This window comes from Oryctolagus cuniculus, chromosome 12 (genome assembly GCF_964237555.1).
Source record: "Oryctolagus cuniculus chromosome 12, mOryCun1.1, whole genome shotgun sequence".
NCBI lineage: Eukaryota > Metazoa > Chordata > Mammalia > Lagomorpha > Leporidae > Oryctolagus > Oryctolagus cuniculus.
The window spans coordinates 98,256,829-98,268,144 of NC_091443.1; the positions used below are offsets into that span (position 1 = coordinate 98,256,829).

Genomic DNA, 11,316 nt, shown 5'->3' on the forward strand with positions numbered 1-11,316 from the left:
TATTCAGAGGAGGGAGCAAGATGTTCTGACTCAAAGTCTTGGAGATTTGACCTGGCCTCATTGTACAACAGAGCTGAGCGGGAGTATGTGGGAGGGGAAGGACTGGCATTCCAGGTGGGGAGGACGCCAGAAACAGAAGTGCTTTGGTGGAAGGACGCACGATAGTTTATAGACTGCAGAGTGTAGATGGAGAATCGGTAGAAGAGAAGATGAACAGGTGGAGGGGAGCAGTTAACAGCTTCGCCTGTGCCGTGCGATCCGGATCATCCAGGACACAACAGCATCCCAAACTCCAGGTGTCCACATACTGCCTTCTGTCTCTGTGCTCTCTGCTGTATTATGTATGAAAAATGCCATCAAATTAACTCATTTAAAAATAAATACCTTCTCAGTCCCTCTTTAAACCAGTGGTTCCTATCCTGGGGCAATTTTGACCATGTCTGAAAACATTTTTGGTTGTCACACCTGGAGAGGTGCTGCTGGTCTCTGGTGTGCAGAGGCTGGAGACGCTGCCAAGCATCCTACTGTGCACAGCGCAGCCCCTCACATTGTTGTCTTTTGGCCTCAAGGCCAGTGATATTCAAGTTGAGAAACCCTGTGAGCTGAGGCAGTACCTGTGACATTGATGGCTTGAGATGCTCGTTATCATTACTCTAATAAGATTAAAATCGTTTCATAATTATTAAATTTCAATAAGTTCTTGCATGTGCTACCCTAAAATCATCTCATGGACCATCCACAATATAAACAAGGCACTTAAAAATTAAATTTGATTCAAATGGATGTTTGTATCCCACTGTTCATAGTTGCGTTATTCACAGTAGCCGAAGGGTGGAAACAAACCAAATGTCCAATAATGGGTGAACAGATAAACAAAATGTGGTCTCTACACACAGTAGAATATTACACACCCTTAAAAAGAATGAAAATTCTGTCATGTTCTATGACAGAGATGAACCTGAAGATATGCAATCACAGGAGGAAAAATGCCATATGATTATACTCATATAAGGCATATAAAATAGTCAATTTTTTTTTTTTGACAGGCAGAGTGGACAGTGAGAGAGAGAGACAGAGAGAAAGGTCTTCCTTTGCCGTTGGTTCACCCTCCAATGGCCGCCGTGGCTGGTGCGCTGCGGCTGGTGCACTGCGCTGATCCGAAGGCAGGAGCCAGGTACTTATCCTGGTCTCCCATGGGGTGCAGGGCCCAAGGACTTGGGCCATCCTCCACTGCACTCCCTGGCCATAGCAGAGAGCTGGCCTGGAAGAGGGGCAACCGGGACAGAATCCGGTGCCCCGACCGGGACTAGAACCCGGTGTGCCGGCGCTGCATGGTGGAGGATTAGCCTATTGAGCCACGGCGCCCGCCCTAAAATAGTCAAATTTAGAGTTGGTAGAATGGTGGCTATAGGGCTGGACTAGGGGAGGTGGGAATGGGGAACTGGTGTTTACTGGGTATAGAGACTCAGTTTTGGGAGATGAAAACATTCTAGAGCTGGACGGATAGTGCTAATGGTTGCACAACAAAGTGAGTAACTTAGTCACACTTAACTCTATTTGCAGATGGCCAAGTGTGAATTTTGTGTATATTTTAAACATAATTTAAAAGTTTTTTTTTCCAAGAAGAGTTTATCAAGATCACTTGTGGTATATCCTCATCTGCTTTGGGAAACACAAGGCCTGCCTCATAGTAGATGATCAGTAATGTTTATTGAATAAAATTGAAAGGAATTAGATTTATATTTTCTAATCCATAAAATGCAATTGAATAACATGTACTTTATTTATTTATTTACCTACCTACATGCTTACTTATATTTGAGAGAGAGAGCATGAGCTATTGACCATTGGTTAATTCTCCAAATGCCTGCAATACTCAGAGCTGAGCCAGGCTGAAGCCAGAAGCCAGGAGTTCAATCCAGGTCTCCCACATGGGTGGAGGGACTCATGCACTTCAGCCATCCCCTGCTGCCTCCCAGGGGGTAGAGTAGCAGGAAGCTGGAATTGAGAACAGAGCCAGGACTCAAACCAGGCACTCAAACACAGGACACAGGTGTCCCAACTGGCATCTTACCCACTATGCCAAATGCGTGCTCCAAGAACGTGTACTTTATTATTTTTTCCTTTAAGGTTTGTTTATTTATTTGAAAGGTGGAATTACAGAGATAGGGAGAGACAGAGAGATCTTCCATCTGCTGTTTCACTCTCCAAATGATCGCAATGGCTGGGCCTGGGCCAGGCCGAAACCAGGAGCATGGAACTCCATCCAGGTTTCCTGTGTAGGTGCAGGGGCCCAAGTACTTGGGCCAATTTATACTGCTTCCCAGGTGCTTTATCAGGGAGCTGGATTAGAACTGGAGCATCTGGGACTCAAACCAGCACCCATACGGATGCTGGCATCACAGGTGCTGGCTTAACCTTCTGTGCCACAATGCCAGTCCCAGAATGTGTACTGTAGATGAAAAGATTTATCTGAATTTAAATCTAGGCTTTGGAGGCTGGTGATGTGGCAGAGTGGATAAAACCACCACCTGCAGTGCTGGCATCCCATATAGGTGCTGGTTCGAGTCTTGGCTGTTCCACTTCTGATCTAGCTCTCTGCTATGGCCTGGGAAAGCAGTAGAAGATTGTCCAAATGCTTGGGACCCTGAACCCATGTGGGAGACCCAGAAGAAGCTCCAGGCTCCTGACTTCGGACCGGCCCAGCTCCAGCCATTTCTGCCATCTGGGGAGTGAACCAGCGGATGGAAGACCTCTCTCTCTCTCTCTCTCTCTCTCTGCCTCTTCCTCTGCCTTTCAAATAAATAAATAAATAAGTGTTAAAAAAATAAATCTAGGCTATGGAATTTTTTAGCTGTGCTCTCTTGGACAAGTGACTTAAGCTTTCTGCATTTTATCATCCATAATAGAGAGAAAATAACACTCATTTCTTTCTGCTGAAGAACAAAGTAGTGCAGGTAAATACTTCATACACCGTCCACTCTATAGTAAGAGCTCTGTAAAAGACAGCTATTGTTGTTGGTTAATTTTAACAGTTTTATTGAGATGTGATTCATTTAGCATACAATACACCCACTGAATGTACAATTCCATGGTTTCTAGTACACTCACAAGGTGTGCTGCCATCAGAATTTTAGCTGAAAGAGAAACTCTGTACTCACTGGCAGTTGCTCCTATTTTCCCTTGAAAACCCCCACTGCTTCCCCAGCTCTAGCCGACTGCTAATCTGTTTCTTAGAGACTTGCTATTCTGAATCATGTAAATGGCATTATCCCCTTCGTGCTCCTCATTGCTGCCTTCTTTCACTGGACGTGTTTTTGAGGTTCAGCCACACAGGGGCATGCATTATGACTTCATTCCTTTTTACTATTGACTTATGGGAGCTCTTTATATGTGCTACACACAAGTTCCCTTCTCAGATATTGATTTATAAGCATTTTCTTCTCTTTTTATATCCATAACAATGCTCTTTGAAGCCCAAAAGGTTTTAATTTTGATGAAGTGCAGTTTATTTACTTTTGCCAGTACTCTTGCTGTCGTACCTAATAAGTCTTTGCCTAATTCAAGATCGTGGAGATTTAGTCCTTCAAAGAGTTTAGTTTTTGCTCTTACATTTAGTTTTTTTTTTTTTTTTTTTTTTTTTTTTTTTTTTTTTGACAGGCAGAGTGGACAGTGAGAGAGAGAGACAGAGAGAAAGGTCTTCCTTTGCCGTTGGTTCACCCTCCAATGGCCGCCGCGGCCGGCGCGCTGCGGCCGGCGCACCGCGCTGATCCGATGGCAGGAGCCAGGAGCCAGGAGGTGCTTTTCCTGGTCTCCCATGGGGTGCAGGGCCCAAGCACCTGGGCCATCCTCCACTGCACTCCCTGGCCACAGCAGAGGGCTGGCCTGGAAGAGGGGCAACCGGGACAGAATCCGGCGCCCCAACCGGGACTAGAACCCGGTGTGCCAGCGCCGCTAGGCGGAGGATTAGCCTAGTGAGCCGCGGCGCCGGCCTACATTTAGTTTTATAACCCATTTTGAGTTAACTTTTGCATGTGGATATCAAGTTATCATAGCACCATTTGTTGCAAAACTGATTCTGTCTCCATTCAACAGCAGCCTTGTCAAAAATCGATTGACATAGATTTCTGGGTTTCTTTCTTAGTTCTAGTCCATTGAACCACATGTATACATGTGTAAGTATTATTCTGTCTTGATTTCTTCATTAATTTTTTTAAGATTTATTTTATTTATTTGAGATGCAGAATTATATATAGAGAGAGTTCTTCCATCTGCTGGCCCACTCCCCAAATGGCCTCGATGGCCACAGCTGAGCCAGGCTGAAGCCAGGAGCTTCACCTGGGTCTCTCATGTGGGTACGGGGGCCCAAGCACTTGGGCCATCTTCTGCTGCTTTCCCAGGCGAATCAGCAGAGAGAGCTGGATCAGAAGTGGAGCAGCCGGGACTTGAAAACTGGCATCCATGAGGGATGCTGCTGTTGCAGGTGGAGGCTTAAAGTGCTATGCCTGTGTCTTAATTACTGTAGTTCTTTAATCATTTTTGAAATTGAGATTGTGAATCCTCCAGTTAGGTTCTTTTTCAAGATTTTTTTGGCCATTCTGGGTGCTCTAAAGAATTTTTCATTTCGGTGATTGTACTTTTTGATTCCAAAATTTCTGTTAGCATTTATTAATAATTTTTATTTTTTGATGATATTCTCTTCTCAATGAGACATTGTCATCATATCCTCCTTTACTTCTCCAAGCGGGATTTCTTTAGTTCCTGAAACATATTTAGCACAATTGCTTTGAAGTCTCTCGGCTGAATCTGGCATATGAGCACTCCCAAAGTTTCTGATGCCTGATTTTTTTTCTTGTGTGTAGGTCACACAGTCCTATTTCTTTTCATGTGTCATATTTTTTTTTTGTTTAAAACTGGGTATTTCAGGTAGTATATTATGGCAACTTTGAACATTGATTCCTTCCTCTTCTGGGGCTTGTTACTATTGTATTTGCACAGTGACTTGGCTAGATGATTCTAGTGAAATTTATTCCCCCCCTCAGCATCTTACAGATTCAGCCTTGCGTGCAGTCACCCTGGGATGGCAGTCTTAAAAGGGCTGTCGCCCTCCATTTACCTGATCTCTCTATGAAGATATCAGCCTGCTGTGGTATCACATCCAGCTGTTAGCTTCCATTAATTGCTCCCTGATTGTTCTATTGAGTCTGACAGTGCCCCGGGGCATACATTTTTCCAGTCTTGTTCTGCTAAAATTGCGTCCCTTTTCAGGGATATTCTATTAGGTCAGTCTCAGAGGCTTATTCCAACCCTAAGAAGGCTCTTCTTAGCTGACTCTTTCTCTCTGGTTCTCTCTGCTTTGCTTCAAACTGGTTTGGAGTTCAGCTTATTGCTCTGATGTAGCTCTCAAGCTCCTTTTAATTGCTTACTAACAAAATCTCCATTGTTATTTAGAGTACATTTATACTTGATTTTAACCATCTCTTGGCTCCCATTGCATTCCAAATCCTTAGGGAGAATTTTGGAGCTGTCTGTTCTTATGGTTGGCTTTTTCTTCTGCCACAATCATCTATACCACTGCTCTGGGTAGTGACAGTGGCTCTATCTCAGAGAGACAATCCTGATATTAGGAGCAAGGTCAGTAGTCTCTGGTCTTCTTAGCTTACCCCTCTCAGTATAGAATTTCTGCCCTATAAGCAAGCTGGGCTTTGCCTGGCACACCTGAGCTGCAGTGGGGACTGTGTGTAGGAAGTGAGACTCAGTCCATCTTGTCTGGAGCACAGCTTTTGCAACACAGAGCTGCAGGGCAGGCTGGTAGCCTTTCCCTCCCAGGGAGATACAGTAGAGCTGAACTCACAGCTAGAGGAAGAGGTAGCCTGTGTGCTTGGCTTCACCTGCCTGGAATGGAGCTTCTAGCATGCTGAGCTGGGAGGGGAAGAAGGGAGTGATTTGTGGTTCATAAAAGGACTTAGTAGATTATCTGGAATTCAAGTTTGTTAGTTTGCTATAAGCTCTTAAGACAATTTCTAGAGGCTCTAAATTGTTGTGGTTTGATTTCTAAATGAGGTTCACCGATTGTGCTTCTTTCACGGGGGACAGGGTTCACAGAACGCCTCACGCCACAGCTACAGAAGTCATATGCTCTATCATTATTTACCATGAAGCAGTATTTTAGTCTAGTTTGGGGGCAGTTTTCAGGGCAAATTAGAAGTAGGACAGGCTGGAGCCAGATAGAAGAGATCACAGGTGTAAAGTGGAACTAGACAGGAGAATAAAAATGAAAAGAAAGTGATGTGAGTCCTTAAAGATTCACGAGGACTTCCCTGCAGATTAAATATGGGGTCCAAAGGAGAGAGAAGAACCTGAAATGATTCGAAAGCAATTTTGAGGAAGAGAAAGGAAGGCTTGACTTAGCTCTATTAAAATTCTGGTGATACGGCCAGTGCCGCGGCTCACTAGGCTAATCCTCCGCCATGCGGCCTGGCACACCGGGTTCTAGCCCTGGTCAGGGAGCCGGATTCTGTCCTGGTTGCCCCTCTTCCAGGCCAGCTCTCTGCTGTGGCCCGCGAGTGCAGTGGAGGGTGGCCCAAGTGCTTGGGCCCTGCACCCGCATGGGAGACCAGGAGAAGCACCTGGCTCCTGCCTTCGGATCAGCGTGGTGCGCCAGCTGCGGCGGCCATTGGAGGGCAAACCAACAGCAAAAGGAAGACCTTTCTCTCTGTCTCTCTCTCTCACTGTCCACTCTGCCTGTCAAAAAAAAAAAAAAAAAAAAAGATTCTGGTGATACATATATTCAGAGAACTAGAAAGTGAGTAGGGAAGAGCCAAAATTTGCAGAGACATAGAAGTCATAAACCTTACGTAACTTTATAAGCTTGCACATCAGGAAGTGACCAACAACATAGATGGTGACAGGAGTCACTAGAACACATGAAAAGCAGAACTAGACTCACACACACACGCTGCAGAAAAGCAGTGGGCAAGCACTGCTGCAACATGGACTGGAATCTCAGGGGTAGGCCTGTGGCGGCAGCCCTTTTGTAGTTAGGCTGACTGTTACCATATGCTTGCAAGGAAACCACGGGCAGGGCACTCAGAGGCTGACAGTCCAAGAAGCACACTTGTAACTGTAATGGTTCCTCGGTTACAGTGATTTTTCTATGATCCAAGAGCTTTTCCCAGGTGGGTGATTTGCATCTCTGGGTCATGCTGGGGAACTGATATCGCCTTCGTCTTAGGGGACTCCACCAGATGCCACAGGGCCACTCTCCACAGGTTGTCCATATGCAAGCCAGAAGTCATGGGAGTAGATAAGAGGGAGAGAGAAAAGCATACCAGGCTACTTTGAACTTGGGAGAATTTAAACTTTTAGGAGGCAGCAGGAGGAAAAGAGTGAAGAAGAATGAAAAGTGGCCGGCGCCACGGCTCACTAGGCTAATCCTCCACCTGCGGTGCCAGTACTCTGGGTTCTAGTCCCAGTTGAGGTACCGGTTCTGTCCCGGGTGCTCCTCTTCCAGTCCAGCTCTCTGCTGTGGCCCGGGAAGGCAGTGGAGGATGGCCCAAGTGCTTGGGCCCTGCACGGGCATGGGAGACCGGGAGGAAGCACCTGGCTCCTGGCTTCAGATCGGCACAGCCTGCCGGCTGTAGCGGCCATTTGGGGGGTGAACCAACGGAAAGAAGACCTTTCACTCTGTCTCTCTCTCTCTCTCTCACTGTCTAACTCTGCCTCTCCACACACACACACACACACACACACACACACACAAAGATTGAGAAGTTACCACAAAAAGGTAGGATTAATGATGGCTAGTATTTATCAAACTCTTACTAAGAGCCAATTGCTGTTCTAAGGCTTGGTTTCCTATATTTTATCTTTATAATAAATCCACAGGGTGTGTATTGTTGTCTCCATTTCATAGATTAAGAAACTGAGGCTGGAGAAGTGAAGTGATGTGCTCAAGGACACAGGTGGTACACCGTCAGGCCAAAATTAAAACCTAGGCAACCATGAGCCTACTCATGTGCAGGGCAGCCTATGCACTTAATAAACTTAAAAGAAACTTAAGGGACAGCTCAACCTAATGAAATAAATGTATGGGTCTTATTAGCATCCTTATTAACCACTGACTGTGTTTTTGTTGATATTGAGCATTATTGATTTTCAGTCTATTAAATATATTCTGATTATGCTTTATGAAAAGTCCTTACTCCATAGATACATGCTGACATATGATAGCAAGCTGTTAGCTGAGGCCCTTTGCTCTCCAGCCTTCCCTCCTCCCCTTCCCCTCATACCCTCCACGTCAGCTGGTCACAGTATCAACGCCTGGGAGGTGCTGTGCTGTTTCTTCCTCCCACACCTTTGATTCCATCTGGAATATCAACCCACACACTTCTCCACCTGGAAAACTACTCATCCTGCTATAAGGTGACTCCGCCTGTAAAGCCTTTCCTTGTCTTCTTGTAGAGTTCATTCATTCATCCATCACAAGCTATTTATACGGAAGGTTCTGTGCTAATGTTGAATGCTGAGGACAAGAGCACTTACATCAGAGATCCTATCTCACTGACAGCATTGATTTGTTTATGTAATAGCTGCCTAACAGTCCTGCCTTGAGGCCACAGCTGGTGACTTATTCACCTTTATACCCCAGTGATAATGGGTGCTAATAGATGTTTGTTCAATTGAATTGAGGGATTATGATTCCTGAGAATAGATCTTGGGTTTGGCCAAACACCCTTGGCAGTCTGGGTGTCTGCTTGGTAAAGCTTAGGGTCTGGGGTGGAGGAAACAAGGCTTTTTCTCCTGGAGCTTAAGGGGAGCCCAGGAATTGGCACAGGTGTAGGCCACGTGTGTGGGAAATGTTACAAGTGAGAAAAGGCAAGAAACAGGATGGCTGCAAGATGGAATGATGGGGCGTTCAGAGTATTTTAAAAGACAGAGGAGGAGGAGCCAGTGGGAAACAGACTTCAGATGCTGGTCAGAGGAGGCAGTGATCCAGAAGAAAATGGCAAAGGCTGTGAGGTGCTTTTCTTTTTCTTTAGCTGGGCGGGTGTTGTACAGGCCAAGGGCACCTCGTCCTCCACGGTGGAGAGGAAGGATGGAAAAGCACAGGAGGAACAGCGGCCACTTGGGGTGCCTGCCTCACGCCAGATTCTTCCCATTTTCATTTTACTTAATCCTCAGAAAATCTTCATTTTCAGATAGGAAGACTGGCTCAAAGTATTTCAGTGGTTTGCCACCAGGCTACACATTAGGGTACCTGAGGAATTTGCTAAAACAGCTGACCTGGATCTTACTCTGTTTTTCTTAATTTGATCTGGAAAGATCATTGTGATCTGGATTAAGTTCTTCAGGGGATTCTAATGTAGAGAGTGGAGAACCAAAGTAAGGAATTCGCTGGGATGGAACTTAACTCAGCTCTACTGGTTCCAAAGCCCATATTCCTTCTCCTAGCACCATTGTTCTCTCAGTGTTGTCCTTAGAGTAGCAGCTTCAGAAATACTGAGGAACTTGACTAACAATGAAAGTGTAGATCTTACCTACTAAGTCTTCACCTCTGGGATAGGGCCCAGCAATTGGATTTCACAAGCCTTCCAGGTGTCTCATGCATTAGAACTACTGCCCTGAGGCCTTGCTTTGCAGTGTGATCCACAACTCTGTAGCATCAGCAGCATGATGTTAGAAATGCAAGACCTCAGGTGACACCCAGGCCTGCTGAATCGGGTTTGTTGTGGCAACACCCCCAAAAATGCGTCCCATGTGGATGAAGGTTTGAGCAGCACTGCCTTAGGCCGATAAGCAAATCAACAAATTGATTTTTTTTGTTTTGTTTTAACTAGTTTACTCAGGTATCCTACCCAAATTTCTAATTAACTAGGTCTCAGGACACACCAAGGTCCCTTTTTGAAAGTTTCCCGTAAATCTGATAATAGATTAATTGTGGGATCACTCCATTGCACACTGCTGCTCACTGTAGAGGAGGGAATTTTCTGAGTGGACTCCTTTGTTCTGGGTAACTCAGAAAGTGACTTCATCACAACTATTATAGAACTCCCCAAAACAGTTTGGGGAATTGTTATAGAAGCCCCAAAACTGGGCTGCTCACCATGCACAGCAAGCCAATTACTGACAGTGCCATGGAAGAAAGTTCATTTGCAACGAGCAGAGTAAGGAGTCAGGCAGCTGTGGCTCAATCTCGACTCTGGAGGGATTAGAGACAGTGAATCATAGTTTAAAGTAGGGGCTGAGCCATGCTTAATCAGCTTATGTGTGGACCTCTGGTTCGTCCACAGTATGTGTGGCCTCCCTTGATAGGTCAGTGATATGGAGCTGGTGTGTTTCCTTTGAAATGGCAAAGTGGGGTCTGGTCTGTGTCTGAGGGTGGACTGGGCATTTGCTCAGAACCTGTGGGTCCCTGCAAAGCTCTCAGAACAGAGGCTGGCATTCAGATGTTAGCTAGAGGGGCGATCTGTGTTTCCGTGACTCAGGGTCTTGGCTCTAGATTTACTTTTGTGTCACTCCATTAATTTATTGAGTTACTCTTTACAGAGGAGAGGACAGGGATACCTAGCATTCCCTGGTGGTCTCCCCAGCACCCAGCTCTCCCGGGTGCTCCTGCCCCTCCCCCACACTTGCCAAGCCCTTGTTGTCAGCATTGGCTTCAGTATTACCTGCATGTGTGTCCAGTATCGGTGCTGAAATCACAGTGTTTCGTCTCTCAACCCCTCACCTGCACCCAGGGCAGGGGCCCTGTTCCTCCCACAGACAGACTAGGTGGGGCCGACACAGGACACAAAGAAGGCCATGCTCGGCCATCTGCTCCCTTCTCTGTCATCCCGGGAAAACTCTCTGGTGACCAGTGCTGACAGCACCACAGAGGAACAAGACAGGAGCAGAGTGGGAGGACACAGAATGGATCAGCAGGGCTGAGACCTGTCCTGTGTCAGAAGTTTGTAGCCTTGGGAGTCCTGCTTACTGCAGGGGCGGGCACAGACTGAACTCAGGGAGCTGGGTGAGGTGTGGGGGGGAAACTCACTGCACTAACTGAAATTCAAAATGCCAAGGCTTTGAAAGTTGTTACAAGGGGTAGCAATGGCATAGCAGATTAAGCTGCTGCTTGGGAAATGGGCATCCCATACTGGAGGGATGGTTTGAATCCTGGCTGCTCCTCTTCCAGTTCAGCTCCCAGCTAATGTGACTGGGAAGGTAGCAGAGGATGACCCACGTTCTTGAGTCCCTGCCACCCATGTAAGAGTATAGAATGCCTGGCTGAGACGTAGCTGTTGCAGCCATTTGAGGAGTAAACCAGAGGTTAGA

The 11,316-nt window shown here is 46.2% G+C and overlaps 1 protein-coding gene across 24 annotated transcripts in view; it reads right to left on the bottom strand.

Annotated features, from left to right (window-relative positions):
* The window catches only part of LOC127482730 (monoacylglycerol lipase ABHD2), a 709,665-nt gene that overhangs the window by 496,792 nt on the left and 201,557 nt on the right, over positions 1 to 11,316 (bottom strand). The gene's annotated exons all lie outside the window — the stretch shown is intronic.